This window comes from Cherax quadricarinatus, chromosome 33 (genome assembly GCF_038502225.1).
Source record: "Cherax quadricarinatus isolate ZL_2023a chromosome 33, ASM3850222v1, whole genome shotgun sequence".
Classification (NCBI taxonomy): domain Eukaryota; kingdom Metazoa; phylum Arthropoda; class Malacostraca; order Decapoda; family Parastacidae; genus Cherax; species Cherax quadricarinatus.
Window position 1 is genome coordinate 32,308,253 of NC_091324.1, and position 17,259 is coordinate 32,325,511.

The following is a 17,259-nucleotide window of genomic DNA, read 5'->3' on the forward strand; positions in this document are numbered from 1 at the left end:
AAGATGATCCCATGTATCAGAAATCTTCCCTATGAGGATAGACTGAGGGTCCTGAATCTGCACTCTCTCGAAAGGCGTAGAATTAGGGGGGATATGATAGAGGTGTATAAATGGAAAACAGGAATAAATAAAGGGGATGTAAATAGCGTGCTGAAAATTTCCAGCCAAGACAGGACTCGCAGCAATGGTTTCAAGTTGGAAAAATTCAGATTCAGGAAGGATATAGGAAAGCACTGGTTTGGTAATAGAGTTGTGGATGAGTGGAACAAACTCCCGAGTACAGTTATTGAGGCTAAAACGTTGTGTAGTTTTAAAAATAGGTTAGATGAATACATGAGTGAGTGTGGGTGGGTGTGAGTTGGACCTGACCCGCTTGTGCTGCTGGGTCTGGTACAGTGCTCCATCCTTGAGTGGGGATGACCAGACTGGGTGGGTCATTGGGATAATCCGGGGGGTGTGTCATTGGTCTAATCCGGGGAAGATGACATGGACCTGCTCCGCATGGGTCAGTAGGCCTGTTGCAGTGTTCCTTCTTCCTTCTGTTCTTATGTAAAGATTTCCACCCCCCGTGGCTTGTCTTCCATTGTTAAGATAGCCGAGGGAGGTAAAACCATCCTGCCAAGTGAATGCAAAATGAAATCCTGTGTTTGCTTTATATGATGGTAAGATTGCTGGTGTCCTTTTTTGTGTCTCATAAACATGCAAGGTTTCAGGTACGTTTTGCTACTTCTACTTACACTTAGAGCACATTACACATACATGTACAAGCATGTATATACACACCCCTTTGAATTTTCTTCTATTTTCTTTCTAGCTCTTGTTCTTGTTTATTTCCTCTTACCTCCATGAGGAAGTGGAAAAGAATTCTTCCTCCGTAAGCCATGCGTGTTGTAAGAGGCAACTAAAATGCCGGGAGCAAGGGGCTAGTAATTGCTTCTACTGTATATATTACTAAATTAAAAAGAGAAACTTTTCTTTTTCTTTTTGGGTCACACTGCCTTGGTGGGATATGGCCGGTTTGTTGAAAGAAGAATATATATATATATATATATATATATATATATATATATATATATATATATATATATATATATATATATGCAAGGAATTCGCAAGAGCAGGCGAAATATACACAATCACTGATCTCTGGCTGAAGGAGACTCGAACCTACGAACCTTGGAACAAGGTACACAGTGCTTTACCAATCTACCCACACTGGACCAATACCTTCGAGTTCAGCTTGTGCTAGACTTTGATCCAAGGCAGCCAGCTTTCAGGGAGAAGGCTTTCAGGGAGAAGGCTTACAGCTTTTCATCTCATCCTCTGCATGCATCAGCCTTACTAGAGATATTAACAATGCAAGGAATTCGCAAGAGCAGGCGAAATATACACAAACACTGATCTCTGGCTGAAGGAGACTCGAACCTATGAACCTTGGAACAAGGTACGCAGTGCTTTACCAGTCTACCCACACTACGTATGCAAGGGATGAGATGAAAAGCTGTAAGCCTTCTCCCTGAAAGCTGGCTGCCTTGGATCAAAGTCTAGCGCAAGCTGGACTCCAAGGTATTGGTCCAGTGTGGGTAGATTGGTAAAGCACTGCGTATCCTAAGAAGATTACTGATAACAGCCAACCAAAAGTTGGTTAATGTGTTTGCCCTGATGTAAACAACCCCTCTGCCTCTCCATATAATATGCCTTTTAATATTAATTTTGGTGTCTTTATTCTGCTTCTAGGTTATCTATCATGTTTCTGATATCAAGCTAGAATAAATGTGATAGATAGATACCCTTTATCACTAATATTAGCATAATTACACAACACTGTATTCAGGCTACCGCTAGTTTCCGGCTATCAAGATGACTCATCAGATGGAAATATAAACACATATGCAGTATAAAGTGATCCTTTATTGACTACGTTTCGCCCACACAGTGGGCTTTTTCAAGTCACAAACAGATCTACCTGGGGTGGAAGGGACGCGAGTATTTATAGTCCGGTTCAGAATGCTGAGGTCAGGTGGAGAATGCTGCATCTGATGATGTACCGAGTGGGGTTATAGAGTCTAAAATCTTGGGTAGCTTGTAAATGAGATTGGATAAGTTTGTGAGCAGACCTTCTACAGTGTTCTTATGTGGGATAGCAATGAAGAAGTTTCTTGGCAAGTGGTTCAGCTATGTTACAGAAGCCACTATTCTGGTTGAAGTTGTCGGATATAGAAATAAGTGATGATTCCAGGATTCTTCGGTATTGAGTGTTGTCTTCTGTGGCGATGAGTCTTGAGTTTCTGTGTTGTACACAGGCATTCCTTGTGTCGTCAGACCTGCTGCGTATTGGTGTTCTGAAATACGTGTTTGGAGGTCCCTTGATGTTTCGCCCACGTATAACTTGTTGCAGTCATTACAAGGGATTATGTATACCCCTGCAGAGGGTGGAAGCTTGTCCTGTCTATCACTGGTAATGTCCTTGATGGTCGTGGTTGTGGAGGTAGATACTTGAAATGAGGTATTGGAAAAGATGTTGGAAACGTGTTTGGCAATGGAGTTGGTGGGGAGGACTATGTATCATGTAATGTCAGCATATTTCATAGATCTGTTTGTGACTTGAAAAAGCCCACTGTGTGGGTGAAACGTAGTCAATAAAGGATCACATTATACTGCATATGTGTTTATATTTCCATTTTGTCGGTATTTTATACCATTTATTTCCACTCATCAGATACTGAATACTCCTTCTGCTGGCCCCTCCCTCTCTCTCCTATGGCTCCTCCTACTTCTGTCCCCTCTTATATTACGCTTGCTTTCTATTTTGAATGTTTATTCACACAAAAAATAGAAGATTTACTGTTATGCAGATATTGCATTATTGAAAAAATGGCATAAATAATATCAGTGCATTCGTGAAAGCCTATTAGGCGACCAGTTGATGCGTATTGGAAGAGTGACGTGATCTGTTTACTCTTGAACATCAGCAAAAACTGAACATTTCCGCTACTTTTTAGTCAATTTCAAGGTGCTTTTAATCTGTAAACCATTCAAAATCATCACTATTTCTGTAATATATCTTTTATTCTATCAAATGAAAACGAGAATACGATAAAAAAATACCATACGAAAAAAGTAGCTGTAAGTGTATTTTTGATGGTCTGAAACGAGTTAATCTAATTTACATTATTCCTTATGGGAAAAATTCGTTCAGTACTCGTACAGATCGGCACTCGAACGACCTTCTGGAACGAATTAAGTTCGAGTACCGAGGTTCCACTGCATATATATATATATATATATATATATATATATATATATATATATATATATATATATATATATATATATATATATATATATATATATATATATATATATATGTATATACATATATATATATATATATATATATATATATATATATATATATATATATATATATATATATATATATATATATATATATATATATATATATATATATATACCTCTAGAACTGTCCTGGGGACCCTCATCCTCAGAGAAAGGAATAAACTTGCTTCAGCGAAAACTCAAGGTTCTCGCTGAAGCTGTTTGAGAATTTTCTCCTCCCACCCCCGATATTTAATTTATATTTTATTTAAAGACAAAATACATTGGCCAAACATTCACAAAAATACAACAGAAAGTAAAACAACATAGGTAACTCATCGCTACGTCTCGAATACTTCATCCAGCTTCCCTGCGGTGGGCCACATGCCCAGAATGCTGCAGGCATTTCCTCTCTGGATCGCAACACTGAGTCTCTGAAAGAGGAAGCTGGTCGCCCTGTGGTCCTTGGTTTCTATGATGAGCTTTTCACCCAGCTCTTCGAGGAACTTTAGAGCACACTTGCCCTATGCTCCAAGGGTCTCCGAACCTATTGGAATGAAGTTATAGCAAGGGAGAAGGTCTTCATATTTTCGGATCTTCTGGGTCTCCCTGTGACTGGCAGCTCCACCCCCTTCCACTACGGAGTATGGCAAGTAGGTGTCTGCCAATGTGGCGGCACAGGTGTAGTCCCAGGCAATCTGCTTTCCATCCTTCCAGGGTCGCATAGTGGCTCCATCAGGACGCTTTTGACATCCATCAGACCTCTGTACTTGGGGTTCCCGTTGAGCTGGGCAACGAACTGTGGCGAGGCTTCTCTTTATGATGTCATTGACCTCCTCATGTCTGGCATACTTCCCTTCTGCTGTGTGACACACGAGACCATGAAGTCCGAATTGATCAGCTGTCGCCCTGCCGCAAATACACCTTTGTTCGGTGAGGATGGGGGCGGCTAGGCGAAGAGCAACACCAATCCAAATGGCCTGTGGGTCGAGACGGGTGCCCAGGGAGGAATTGGGAACAGCAAACAGGAAATCTCCTGAGTGTGGTGCCTTCACTGCCAGGAGACGAGCTTTGTTCTTTCCTGAAGCATTGGAGAGCATTGTGTTGCCGATTTTTTCCATGATCGGTTTGTTCCAGTGGGACTGTGCTCTTTGGGAGGAGCTGGTCTACTGGAGGAGTCTGTAAGGGTGTCCCAACGAATCGCTGCTTCAGTAAACCTGGGGTCTTGAGCTCCTATCATGTCTCTCAAGCATTCGGGAACTATCTTCTTGACTAATGCACTGGAAGCCAAACACGAAGACAGAAAAGCATGTAAAGCAACATGCGTTGCTTTGCGCACCCCTATACCTCCCAGTCGCACTGGGAGGGTTGCCCGATCCCATTGCTCATCCTCTAGTGACATGTTCAGTGCCTTCTTAAAAGTTGATCTCAGGTGTGCGTCATATTCAACAAGTGTTGGGTTGTCAAAAGAGAGCGCACATCACAGGAAGTAAGTGAGTCTTGGCATAGTAAGACACCTTGTGAGGAGATACAGAGCATCATGGGCATCAAGATCACTTATTCTCTCCTCCATTCTCATCAGGTCATTCAGTTTGTCCCTGAGGACAGTGTCGATGGCCTGGTGACCCAGCGGTGCTCCCAAAAGGGTACTGTTGGACGGAGTGGTAGTTTAGACTTCCTGGAGGATTCGTCGCACAGCATTGATTATTTCCTGGTTCACTGTGATTTCACACTTGGAGGGATTGAGGATGAGTCCCAAGTCTTCTCCCTGTGTTTTCACCAGTTGTAGGTCCCCCACGAGGGACTCTTCAGTACCTGCCAGAGTGCCGTCATCCAGGTACCAGATACTGAGCTCACTGCATAGGCTGGAAGTTAGTTCTCCTACTGCCAAGCAGAAGAGAAGTGGAGCGAGTGGGTCACCCTGCTGAACACCCTCTGATGATTCAATTTCATGTTCTTCTAACAAAAGAATTGAGCGTTTGCTGTAGCCGGCTGAAATGAAGGGAAAAAGACTGGGGAACCGATCCCAAACAGCTGGCAAAACAGCTTCTAGGCAAATGTTTCTCAATGCTGATTTGGCAACGAGACGGTGAAGAGTGTTTCCAACTGCAATGGGTCTGATTCCCCCATCCGTCTTCTTTAAAGCATGCATATATATATATATATATATATATATATATATATATATATATATATATATATATATATATATATATATATATATATATATATATATAAGTAGTCGATTTTTCCACTGGGGCCCCCTTCAAAGGATGCCGCCTTTTCACACCTATGTGCTAATGACCTTGACCCTATGATAATGACCATTCCGGGCACGTGTACCCTTTTCACACCTAGGTGTTACTCCCGGTTTGACCTTGACCTTGACCTCGCCCTCGAGACTACCTCACCCTTGACCCCCCAACCAATACCCCCTCACGACCCCCCCCTTCGCGACCCCCCGTTGCGCCGCGCGCCCGCCCGCGCCCTTCGCGATCCCCGCCCGCGCCTTCTGCTGCGCCTTCTGCAGCGTCGTCCGGATCGCCCCCGCGTCTCGAATTTTTTTCCGATTTTTTTCGATTTTTTTTTTGAATTTCATTTTCTTGTGCTCTCCATCTCCTCGGATCAAGTTTTTAAGGTTCCCCCTCCGACTTTCACCCCCATCCCAAAATTTCTCGAAATCAAAGTCTCCATCTCCTCGGATCAAGTTTTTTTTGGATCCCCCCTATGGGGTTTTCGAAATTCTCCATCTCCTTGGATCAAGGTTTTAGGATTGTCCCTCCTTCCACCCCCAACCCCCACCTCAAATTTTTCTCGATAATACAAGTTTTGGATTCCCCCCTATGGGGGTTTTGAATTTCTTATGAGCTCCTCGGATCAAATTTTTGAGGTTCCCCCTCTCACTTTCACCCCCATCCCAAAATTTCTCGATAATACAAGTTTTTTGGATTCCCCCCTATGGGGTTTCGAAATTCTTATGATTTCCTCGAATCAAGTTTTTGAATTGCCCCTCCCACTTTCACCCCCATCCCAAAAATTTCTCGATAATGCAAGTTTTGGATTCCCCCCTATGGGGGTTTTCGAAATTCTTATGATCTCCTCGGATCAAATTTTTAAGGCTCCCCCTCCGACTTTCACCCCCTCAACCCCAAAAATTTCTCGATAATACAAGTTTTGGATTCCCCCCTATGGGGGTTTTCGAAATTCTTATGATCTTCTTGGATCAAGGTTTTTGGATCCCCCTATGGGGTTTTCGAAATTCTTATGATCTCCTTGGATCAAGGTTTTTGGATCCCCCTATGGGGTTTTCGAAATTCTCCATCTCCTTGGATCAAGGTTTTTTGGATTCCCCCCTCTGAGGGTAAGCATGCTTACTACAGGTCTAAACAAGTCAAATGACCTAAGAAGGGTGTTTACTCGGCGGTCAGTGACGTCACGCGCACACAAGCTGAAACTTGTCAACCCTTTTAGTTCATTAAAGTTAATAAGGGGACATAGTAGTGACGTCACGCGCACACAGGTTGAATCAGGTCGCCCCCTATGTCAGTGACGTCACGCGCACACAGGCTGAATCATGTCGACCCTATGTCAGTGACGTCACGTGTTGACCCCCCACTCAGGCTGAATCTTGTCGACCCTTTTAGTTCATTAAAGTTAATAAGGGGACATAGTACCTACAACATAGGGAAAACATTTTCACTCTTAACCCAGGTTAATCCAAATAATTTCACATTTTTTCGTTAATACCCACAATTTCTTTACAACACAAGTCTAGACATTTTTCTCGTTTTAACTATTTCATCTCAGGTCACTCCCCACGAAGTAACTTACCTTCTCCCCACCCTCCCAAACCCTCACACTCCAACCAACACCTCACAATTTTCACTCATAACCCCCCAATTTTTCTCGTTTTAACCCTTTTAGTTCATTAAAGTTAATAAGGGGACACAGTACATCAGAAAAGTCACCACAACACTTATAACCACTTTTCGATAAATTCACTAGTCACAAATTTTACATATTACGAAGTTAATACGCACACACACTATACTTTGAACACCTTCAAAACACTCTCATAAGTCATTTGAATACTCACAAAAATACCTTTGAACATTTCCAAACAACACTGAAACACTTCCAAGACAACATTTTGAATACTCCCAAATAAGATTTGACAGCTCTTATTTATCTGCACTTACACATTTCATTAAATTACAACTCATCCCCACATACTCCACCCTCAGTCTCCAGACTTCACAACATTATCACAAAACTAACTCAAACACTTTACTTTGAACATCACCAAAAAACACCATCAATTGCCTATAAATACTCCAAAAACATCATTCGAACACCCCCAAATCACCTCTGAATACTCCCAGAACACCTACATAAGTACTCTTGCACATCATTTGAACACCTTCAAAAACACCTTTGAACATTTCCAAACAACACTGAAACACTTCCAAAACACCATTTGAGTACTCCCAAATACACCACTGAATACTACTAAAACACCACTGAATACACTCAAAAACACCACCAAAATCACCATAAACTAAGATCAACACCCACATCCCACAACACCCACAACCCACAACACCCACAATTTTTTCTCGTTTTATCTAATTTCATCAGAAAGTCACAACACCCACACCTCACATTTTTTTCTCTTTTTAACTAATTTCGTCAGAAAAAGTCACATCAACAACCCACTTATAACGTCTTTTCGGTATCTCTAGTTCGACAACAACACCCACATCCCACAACACCCACAACCCACATCCCCCACACCCCACAACACACACAACACCCACAACCCACAATTTTTTCTCGTTTTAACCCTTTTAGTTCATTAAAGTTAATAAGGGGACACAGTACATCAGAAAGTCACAACAACCCACATCACCCACACTCCACAATTTTTTCTCGTTTTAACTAATTTCATCAGAAAAAGTCCCAACAACAACCCACTTATAACATCTTTTTCGGTATCTCTAGTTCGACAACAACACCCACAACCCACAACACCCACAACCACAACACACACAACCCACAATATTTTTCTCGTTTTAACTAATTTCATCAGAAAGTCACAACACACACAACCCACAATTTTTCTCGTTTTAACTAATTTCATCAGAAAGAGTCACAACAACAACAACCCACAACTTATAATCACACCTTTGAATAACCTCAAAACACCATTTGAGTACTCCCAAATACACCACTGAATACTACTAAAACACCGCTGAATACACTCTAAACACCACCAAAATCACCATAAACTAAGATCAACACCCCACAACCCACAACACCCACATCCCACATCACCCACAACCCACATCACCCACAACCCACAATTTTTTCTCGTTTTAACTAATTTCATCAGAAAAAGTCACAAAAACAACCCACTTATATCATCTTTTCAGCAACTCTAGTTCGACAACAACACCCACAACACCCACATCCCACAACACCCACAACCCACTTCACCCACACCCCACAACACCCACAACCCACTTCACCCACACCCCACAACACCCACAACACCCACAACCCACAATTTTTTCTCGTTTTATCTAATTTCATCAGAAAGTCACAACAACCCACATCACCCACATCACCCACACTCCACAATTTTTTCTCGTTTTAACTAATTTCATCAGAAAAAGTCCCAACAACAACCCACTTATAACATCTTTTTCGGTATCTCTAGTTCGACAACAACACCCACAACCCACAACACCCACAACACCCACAACCCACAACACACACAACCCACAATATTTTTCTCGTTTTAACTAATTTCATCAGAAAAAGTCACAACAACAACAACCCACTTATATCATCTTTTTCGGTATCTCTAATTCGACTACATTACCCACAACCCTCATCAATTACCAATTTATTCACATTTTTTTCCCCTTCTTTTTACTGAATCTTAAATGTAATACACATTTCCTCTTTACATTACTAAAATTCTAATAAAATCCTCTCCATACCCAGGTCCTTGTATCCACATAAATTGATATTATACTCACATCAACTACCCAACTATTGCAACATGTTTTCAACACCCCTCCATTCTTTTTCCAATATATCATAACTTTTCAATTCTATAATTTCTTTTTAAAATATTCACACATTACCTTTATATTCAGTAAAATCTCCCCATATTTCTAATTACAACCCTCCCCATACACCTCTCCATCTCACCCGCATTTTTCTTCACATCCACTCACCCATCTCCCAACACAACTCTTCTGAACACACACAAAAAAAATCACATTTCACATCCACAAACGCATCTCAAATCCACTAAAATCACTATAATCAAGATATTCACAAAACTCTATGACCACCTAACACACACACACACACACACACACACACACACACACACACACACACACACACACACACACACACACACACACACACACACACACACACACACACACACACACACACACACACAGACCACAGACAGAGTATAGGCTAGGTGGCCAAAGACTGCAAACCTCACTCAAGGAGAAAGATCTTGGGGTGAGTATAACACCGAGCATGTCTCCGGAAGCACACATCAATCAGATAACTGCTGCAGCATATGGGCGCCTGGCAAACCTGAGAACAGCATTCCGACACCTTAGTAAGGAATCATTCAAGACACTGTACACCGTGTATGTCAGGCCCATACTGGAGTATGCAGCACCTGTTTGGAACCCGCACTTGATAAAGCACGTCAAGAAACTAGAGAAAGTACAAAGGTTTGCAACAAGGTTAGTTCCAGAGCTAAGGGGAATGTCCTATGAAGAAAGATTAAGGGAAATCGGCCTGACGACACTGGAGGACAGGAGGGTCAGGGGAGACATGATAACGACATATAAAATACTGCGTGGAATAGACAAGGTGGACAAGGACAGGATGTTCCAGGGAGGGGACACAGAAACAAGAGGCCACAATTGGAAGTTGAAGACACAAATGAGTCAGAGAGATAGTAGGAAGTATTTCTTCAGTCATAGAGTTGTAAGGCAGTGGAATAGCCTAGAAAATGACGTAGTGGAGGCAGGAACCATACACAGTTTTAAGACGAGGTTTGATAAAGCTCATGGAGCGGGGAGAGAGAGGGTCTAGTAGCAACCGGTGAAGAGGCGGGGCCAGGAGCTAGGACTCGACCCCTGCAACCACAAATAGGTGAGTACAAATAGGTGAGTACACACACACACACACACCTAACCTAACCTAACCTATCCTAACCTAACCTAACATAGCCTAACCTAACCTAACCTAACCTTACCTAACCTAACCTAACCTAACCTAACCTAACCTAGCCTAACCTAACCTAACCAAACCTCACCTAACCTAACCTAACCTAACCTTACCTAACCTAACCTAACCTAGCCTAACCTAGCCTAACCTAACCTAACCTAACCTAACCTAAACCTAGCCTAACCTAACCTAACCAAACCTATCCTAACCTAACCTTACCTAACTTATCCTAACCTAACCTAACCTAGCCTAACCTAACCTAACCTAACCTAACCTAACCTAACCGAACGTACCCTAAACTAACCTAACCTAACCTAACCTAACCTAACCTAACCTAACCTAATCTAACCTATCCTATCCTAACCTAACCTACCCTAACTTAACTTATCCTAAAGTAACCTAACCTAGCCTAACCTAACCTAACCTAACCGAACCTAACCTAACCTAACCTAACCTAACTTAACCTATCCTAACCTAACCTTACCTAACCTAGCCTAACCTAACCTATCCTAACCGAACCTAACCTAACCTAGCCTAACCTAACCTAACCTAACCTATCTTAACCTAACCTAACCTAGCCGAACCTATCCTAACCGTTCCTAACCTATCCTAACCTAGCCGAACCTATCCTAACCGTTCCTAACCTATCCTAACCTTACATAACCCAACCTAACCTAACCTACCCTACCCTACCCTAACCTACTATCCTAACCTAACCTAAAATATATTGGAACACTTCCAAAATACATTAGAGTACTCCAGAATTACTTTGAACAACTCCATTTTTGGATATTTCCAAATTAGTTTTGAAAAACTTTATCGTAAAATCGAACATTATTTTTCTTGTTGGTAAACACACTCAATGGTAGAAATATTTACTCGATTTCCGAATAGAAACACTTTCCTCGCTCTGAGAGACTCATTGAGCTTATATGCCTTACCCCAAAAGTATTGCGGCATGATTTTTGTACACCCCTTCCCCCTCCGACGCCACCATGTAATGCGGTTCACACCCAAGGTAGAAAATCACACGGCCATCTCCTTACCCTACACCTGCGTCAACTCAGGACAGACAGACACCATGAAATGCGGTTTACATACAAGGTAGATTTAAGATAATCATCGCCTTACCGAACACCTGAATCAACTCACCTAACCGAACCTAACCTAACCTATCCTAGCCTAACCTAACCTAGCCTAACCTAACTTAACCTAACCTAACTTAACCTAACCTAACTTAACCTAACCTAACTTAACCTAACCTAACCTAACCTAACCAAACCTAACCTAACCTAACCTAACCTAACTTAACCTAACCTAACCTAACCTATCTTAACCTAACCTAACCTAACCGAACCTAACCTAACCTAACCTAACTTAACCTATCCTAACTTAACCTTACCTAACCTAGCCTAACCTAACCTATCCTAACCTAACCTAACCTAACCTAACCTAACACCATCAAACACCTGCGAATACTCCCCAAAACACTACTGATTACTACCAAATCACCACTGAATACTACCAAATCACCATCAAAATCACCAGAAACTAAGTTTAACATCACCACCCAACTTCCTTTTTATAGAAATCCCCTCAAATCACTATAACCAAGAACCCAACCTAACCTAACCTTTTCCTAACCTAACCGAACCTAACCTAACCGAACCTTACCTAACATTACCCAACCTAACCTAACCTTACCTAACCTAGCCTAACCTAACCTATCCTAACCTAACCTAACACCATCAAACACCTCCGAATACTCCCCCAAACACTACTGATTACTACCAAATCACCTAACCTAACCTAACCTAACCTAACATTACCCAACCTAACCTAACTTATCCTAACCTAACCTAACCTAACCTAACCTATCCTAACCTAACCAAACCTAACCTAACATAACCTAACCTGACCTAACTTATCCTAACCTAACCCAACCTAACCTAACCTAACCTAGACTAACCTAACCTAACCTGACCTAACCTAACCTAACCTAATCTAACTTACCCTAACCTAACCTAACCTAACCTAACCTAACACCTTCAAACACCTCCGAATACTCCCAAAACACTACTGAATACTACCAAATCACCGTCAAAATCACCAGAAACTAAGTTTAACATCACCATCCAACATCCTTTTTATAGAATGAATATACTTACCGCATTTTATGTTGCATATCGCATTTCCTCTTCCACATCATCCCTAAACATCCTTCCTTATTCATTCGTATATCTCCTAGAGTTGTTTTAACCCCCAACGGGCCCATCACGACGTAGGAGCCAGAGCAACCATCACCACTCCAACACCACCTACTACACTCTGGCTCCTGCGTCGTGATGGGCCCCGTCGGGGGTTAAAACAACTCTAGGAGATATACGGAATGAATAAGGAAGGATGTTTAGGGATGATGTGGAAGAGGAAATGCGATATGCTACATAAAATGCGGTAAATATATTCATTCTATAAAAAGGATGTTGGATGGTGATGTTAAACTTAGTTTCTGGTGATTTTGACGGTGATTTGGTAGTATTCAGCGGTGATTTGGTAGTAATCAGTAGTGTTTTGGGAGTATTCGGAGGTGTTTGAAGGTGTTAGGTTAGGTTAGGTTAGGGTAAGTTAGGTTAGGTTAGGTTAGGTTAGGTTAGGTCAGGTTAGGTTAGGTTAGTCTAGGTTAGGTTAGGTTGGGTTAGGTTAGGATAAGTTAGGTTAGGTTAGGATAAGTTAGGTTAGGTTAGGTTAGGTTAGGATAAGTTAGGTTAGGTTAGGTTAGGTTAGGATAAGTTAGGTTAGATTAGGTAATGTTAGGTTAGGTTTGGTTAGGTTAGGATAGGTTAGGTTAGGTTAGGATAAGTTAGGTTAGGTTGGGTAATGTTAGGTTAGGTTAGGTTAGGTTAGGTGATTTGGTAGTAATCAGTAGTGTTTGGGGGAGTATTCAGAGGTGTTTGATGGTATTAGGTTAGGATAGGTTAGGTTAGGCTAGGTTAGGTAAGGTTAGGTTAGGTTGGGTAATGTTAGGTTAGGTTCGGTTAGGTTATGTTCGGTTAGGTTAGGAAAAGGTTAGGTTAGGTTGGGTTCTTGGTTATAGTGATTTGAGGGGATTTCTATAAAAAGGAAGTTGGATGGTGATGTTAAACTTAGTTTCTGGTGATTTTGACGGTGATTTGGTAGTATTCAGTGGTGATTTGGTAGTAATCAGTAGTGTTTTGGGGAGTATTCGGAGGTGTTTGATGGTGTTAGGTTAGGTTAGGTTAGGGTAGGTTAGGTTAGGCTAGGTTAGGTAAGGTTAGGTTAGGATAGGTTAAGTTAGGTTAGGTTAGGTTCGGTTAGGTTAGGTTAGGTTAGGCTAGATTAGGTTAGGTTAGGTTAAGATAGGTTAGGTTAGGTTAGGATAAGTTAGGTTAGGTTAGGTTAGGTTAGGTTAGGTTAGGTTAGGTTAGGTTAGGTTAAGTTAGGTTAGGCTAGGTTAGGTTAGGCTAGCATAGGTTAGGTTAGGTTCGGTTAGGTGAGTTGATTCAGGTGTTCGGTAAGGCGATGATTATCTTAAATCTACCTTGGATGTGAACCGCATTTCATGGTGCCTGTCTGTCCTGAGTTGATGCAGGTGTAGGGTAAGGAGATGGCCGTGTGATTTTCTACCTTGGGTGTGAACCGCATTACATGGTGGCGTCGGAGGGGGAAGGGGTGTACAAAAATCATGAACTAAAAGGGTTAAAACGAGAAAAAATTGTGGGTTGTGGGTGTTGTGTGTTGTGGGGTGTGGGGGATGTGGGTTGTGGGTGTTGTGGGATGTGGGTTTTGTTGTCGAACTAAAGATACCGAAAAGACGTTATAAGTGGGTTGTTGATGTGACTTTTTCTGATGAAATTAGTTAAAACGAGAAAAAAAATGTGAGGTGTGGGTGTTGTGACTTTCTGATGAAATTAGATAAAACGAGAAAAAATTGTGGGTGTTGTGGGTTGTGGGTGTTGTGGGATGTGGGTGTTAATCTTAGTTTATGGTGATTTTGGTGGTGTTTTTGAGTGTATTCAGTGGTGTTTTAGTAGTATTCAGTGGTGTATTTGGGAGTACTCAAATGGTGTTTTGGAAGTGTTTCAGTGTTGTTTGGAAATGTTCAAAGGTGTTTTTGAAGGTGTTCAAATGATGTGCAAGAGAACTTATGTAGGTGTTCTGGGAGTATTCAGAGGTGATTTGGGGGTGTTCGATGATGTTTTTGGAGTATTTAAAGGCAATTGATGGTGTTTTTTGGTGATGTTCAAAGTAAAGTGTTTGAGTTAGTTTTGTGATAATGTTGTGAAGTCTGGAGACTGAGGGTGGAGTATGTGGGGATGAGTTGTAATTTAATGAAATGTGTAAGTGCAGATAAATTAGAGTTGTCAAATCTTATTTGGGAGTATTCAAAATGTTGTCTTGGAAGTGTTTCAGTGTTGTTTGGAAATGTTCAAAGGTATTTTTGTGAGTATTCAAATGACTTATGAGAGTGTTTTGAAGGTGTTCAAAGTATAGTGTGTGTGCGTATTAACTTCGTAATATGTAAAATTTGTGACTAGTGAATTTATCGAAAAGTGGTTATAAGTGTTGTGGTGACTTTTCTGATGTACTGTGTCCCCTTAATAACTTTAATGAACTAAAAGGGTTAAAACGAGAAAAATTGGGGGGTTATGAGTGAAAATTGTGAGGTGTTGGTTGGAGTGTGAGGGTTTGGGAGGGTGGGGAGAAGGTAGGTTACTTCGTGGGGAGTGACCTGAGATGAAATAGTTAAAACGAGAAAAATGTCTAGACTTGAGTTGTAAAGAAATTGTGTGTATTAACGAAAAAATGTGAAATTATTTGGATTAACCTGGGTTAAGAGTGAAAATGTTTTCCCTATGTTGTAGGTACTATGTCCCCTTATTAACTTTAATGAACTAAAAGGGTCGACAAGATTCAGCCTGTGTGTGGGGTCAACACGTGACGTCACTGACATAGGGTCGACATGATTCAGCCTGTGTGCACGTGACGTCACTGACATAGGGGGCGACCTGATTCAACCTGTGTGCGCGTGACGTCACTACTATGTCCCCTTATTAACTTTAATGAACTAACAGGATTGACAAGTTTCAGCTTGTGTGCGCGTGACGTCACTGACCGCCGAGTAAACACCCGTCTTAGGTCATTTGATTTGTTTAGACCTGTAGTAAGCATGCTTACCCCCAGAGGGGGGAACCCAAAAAACCTTGATCCAAGGAGATGGAGAATTTCGAAAACCCCATAGGGGGATCCAAAAACCTTGATCCAAGGAGATCATAAGAATTTCGAAAACCCCATAGGGGGATCCAAAAACGTTGATCCAAGGAGATCATAAGAATTTCGAAAACCCCTATAGGGGGGAATCCAAAACTTGTATTATCGAGAAATTTTTGGGGTTTGGGGGGTGAAAGTCGGAGGGGGAACCTTAAAAATTTGATCCGAGGAGATCATAAGAATTTCAAAAACCCCCATAGGGGGGAATCCAAAACTTGCATTATCGAGAAATTTTTGGGATGGGGGTGAAAGTGGGAGGGGCAATTCAAAAACTTGATTCGAGGAGATCATAAGAATTTCGAAACCCCATAGGGGGGAATCCAAAAAACTTGTATTATAGAGAAATTTTGGGATGGGGGTGAAAGTGAGAGGGGGAACCTCAAAAATTTGATCCGAGGAGCTCATAAGAAATTCAAAACCCCCATAGGGGGGAATCCAAAACTTGTATTATCGAGAAAAATTTGAGGTCGGGGTTGGGGGTGGAAGGAGGGACAATCCAAAAACCTTGATCCAAGGAGATGGAGAATTTCGAAAATCCCATAGGGGGGATCCAAAAAAAACTTGATCCGAGGAGATGGAGACTTTGATTTCGAGAAATTTTGGGATGGGGGTGAAAGTCGGAGGGGGAACCTTAAAAACTTGATCTGAGGAGATGGAGAGCACAAGAAAATGAAATTCAAAAAAAATTCGAAAAAAATCGGAAAAAAAATCGAGACGCGGGGGCGATCCGGACGACGCTGCAGAAGGCGCAGCAGAAGGCGCGGGCGGGGGTCGCGAAGGGGGGGGTCGTGGGTGGAAATTGGTTGGGGGGGTCAAGGGTGAGGTAGTCTCGAGGGCGAGGTCAAGGTCAAACCAGAAGTAACACCTAGGTGTGAAAAGGGGACACGTGCCCGGAAGGGTCATTATCATAGGGTCAAGGTCATTAGCACATAGGTGTGAAAAGGCGGCATCCTTTGAAGGGGCCCCCAGTGGAAAAATCGACTACTTATATATATATATATTTATATATATATATATATATATATATATATATATATATATATATATATATATATATATATATATATATATATATATATATATATATATATATATATATATATATATATATATATATATATATATATATATATATATATATATATATATATATATATATACGTATATATATATATATATATATATATATATATATATATATATATATATATATGTATATATATATATATATATATAAATATATATATATATATATATATATATATATATATATATATATATATATATATATATATATATATATATATGTGTGTGTGTGTGTGTGTGTGTGTGTGTGTGTGTGTGTGTGTGTGTGTTGAG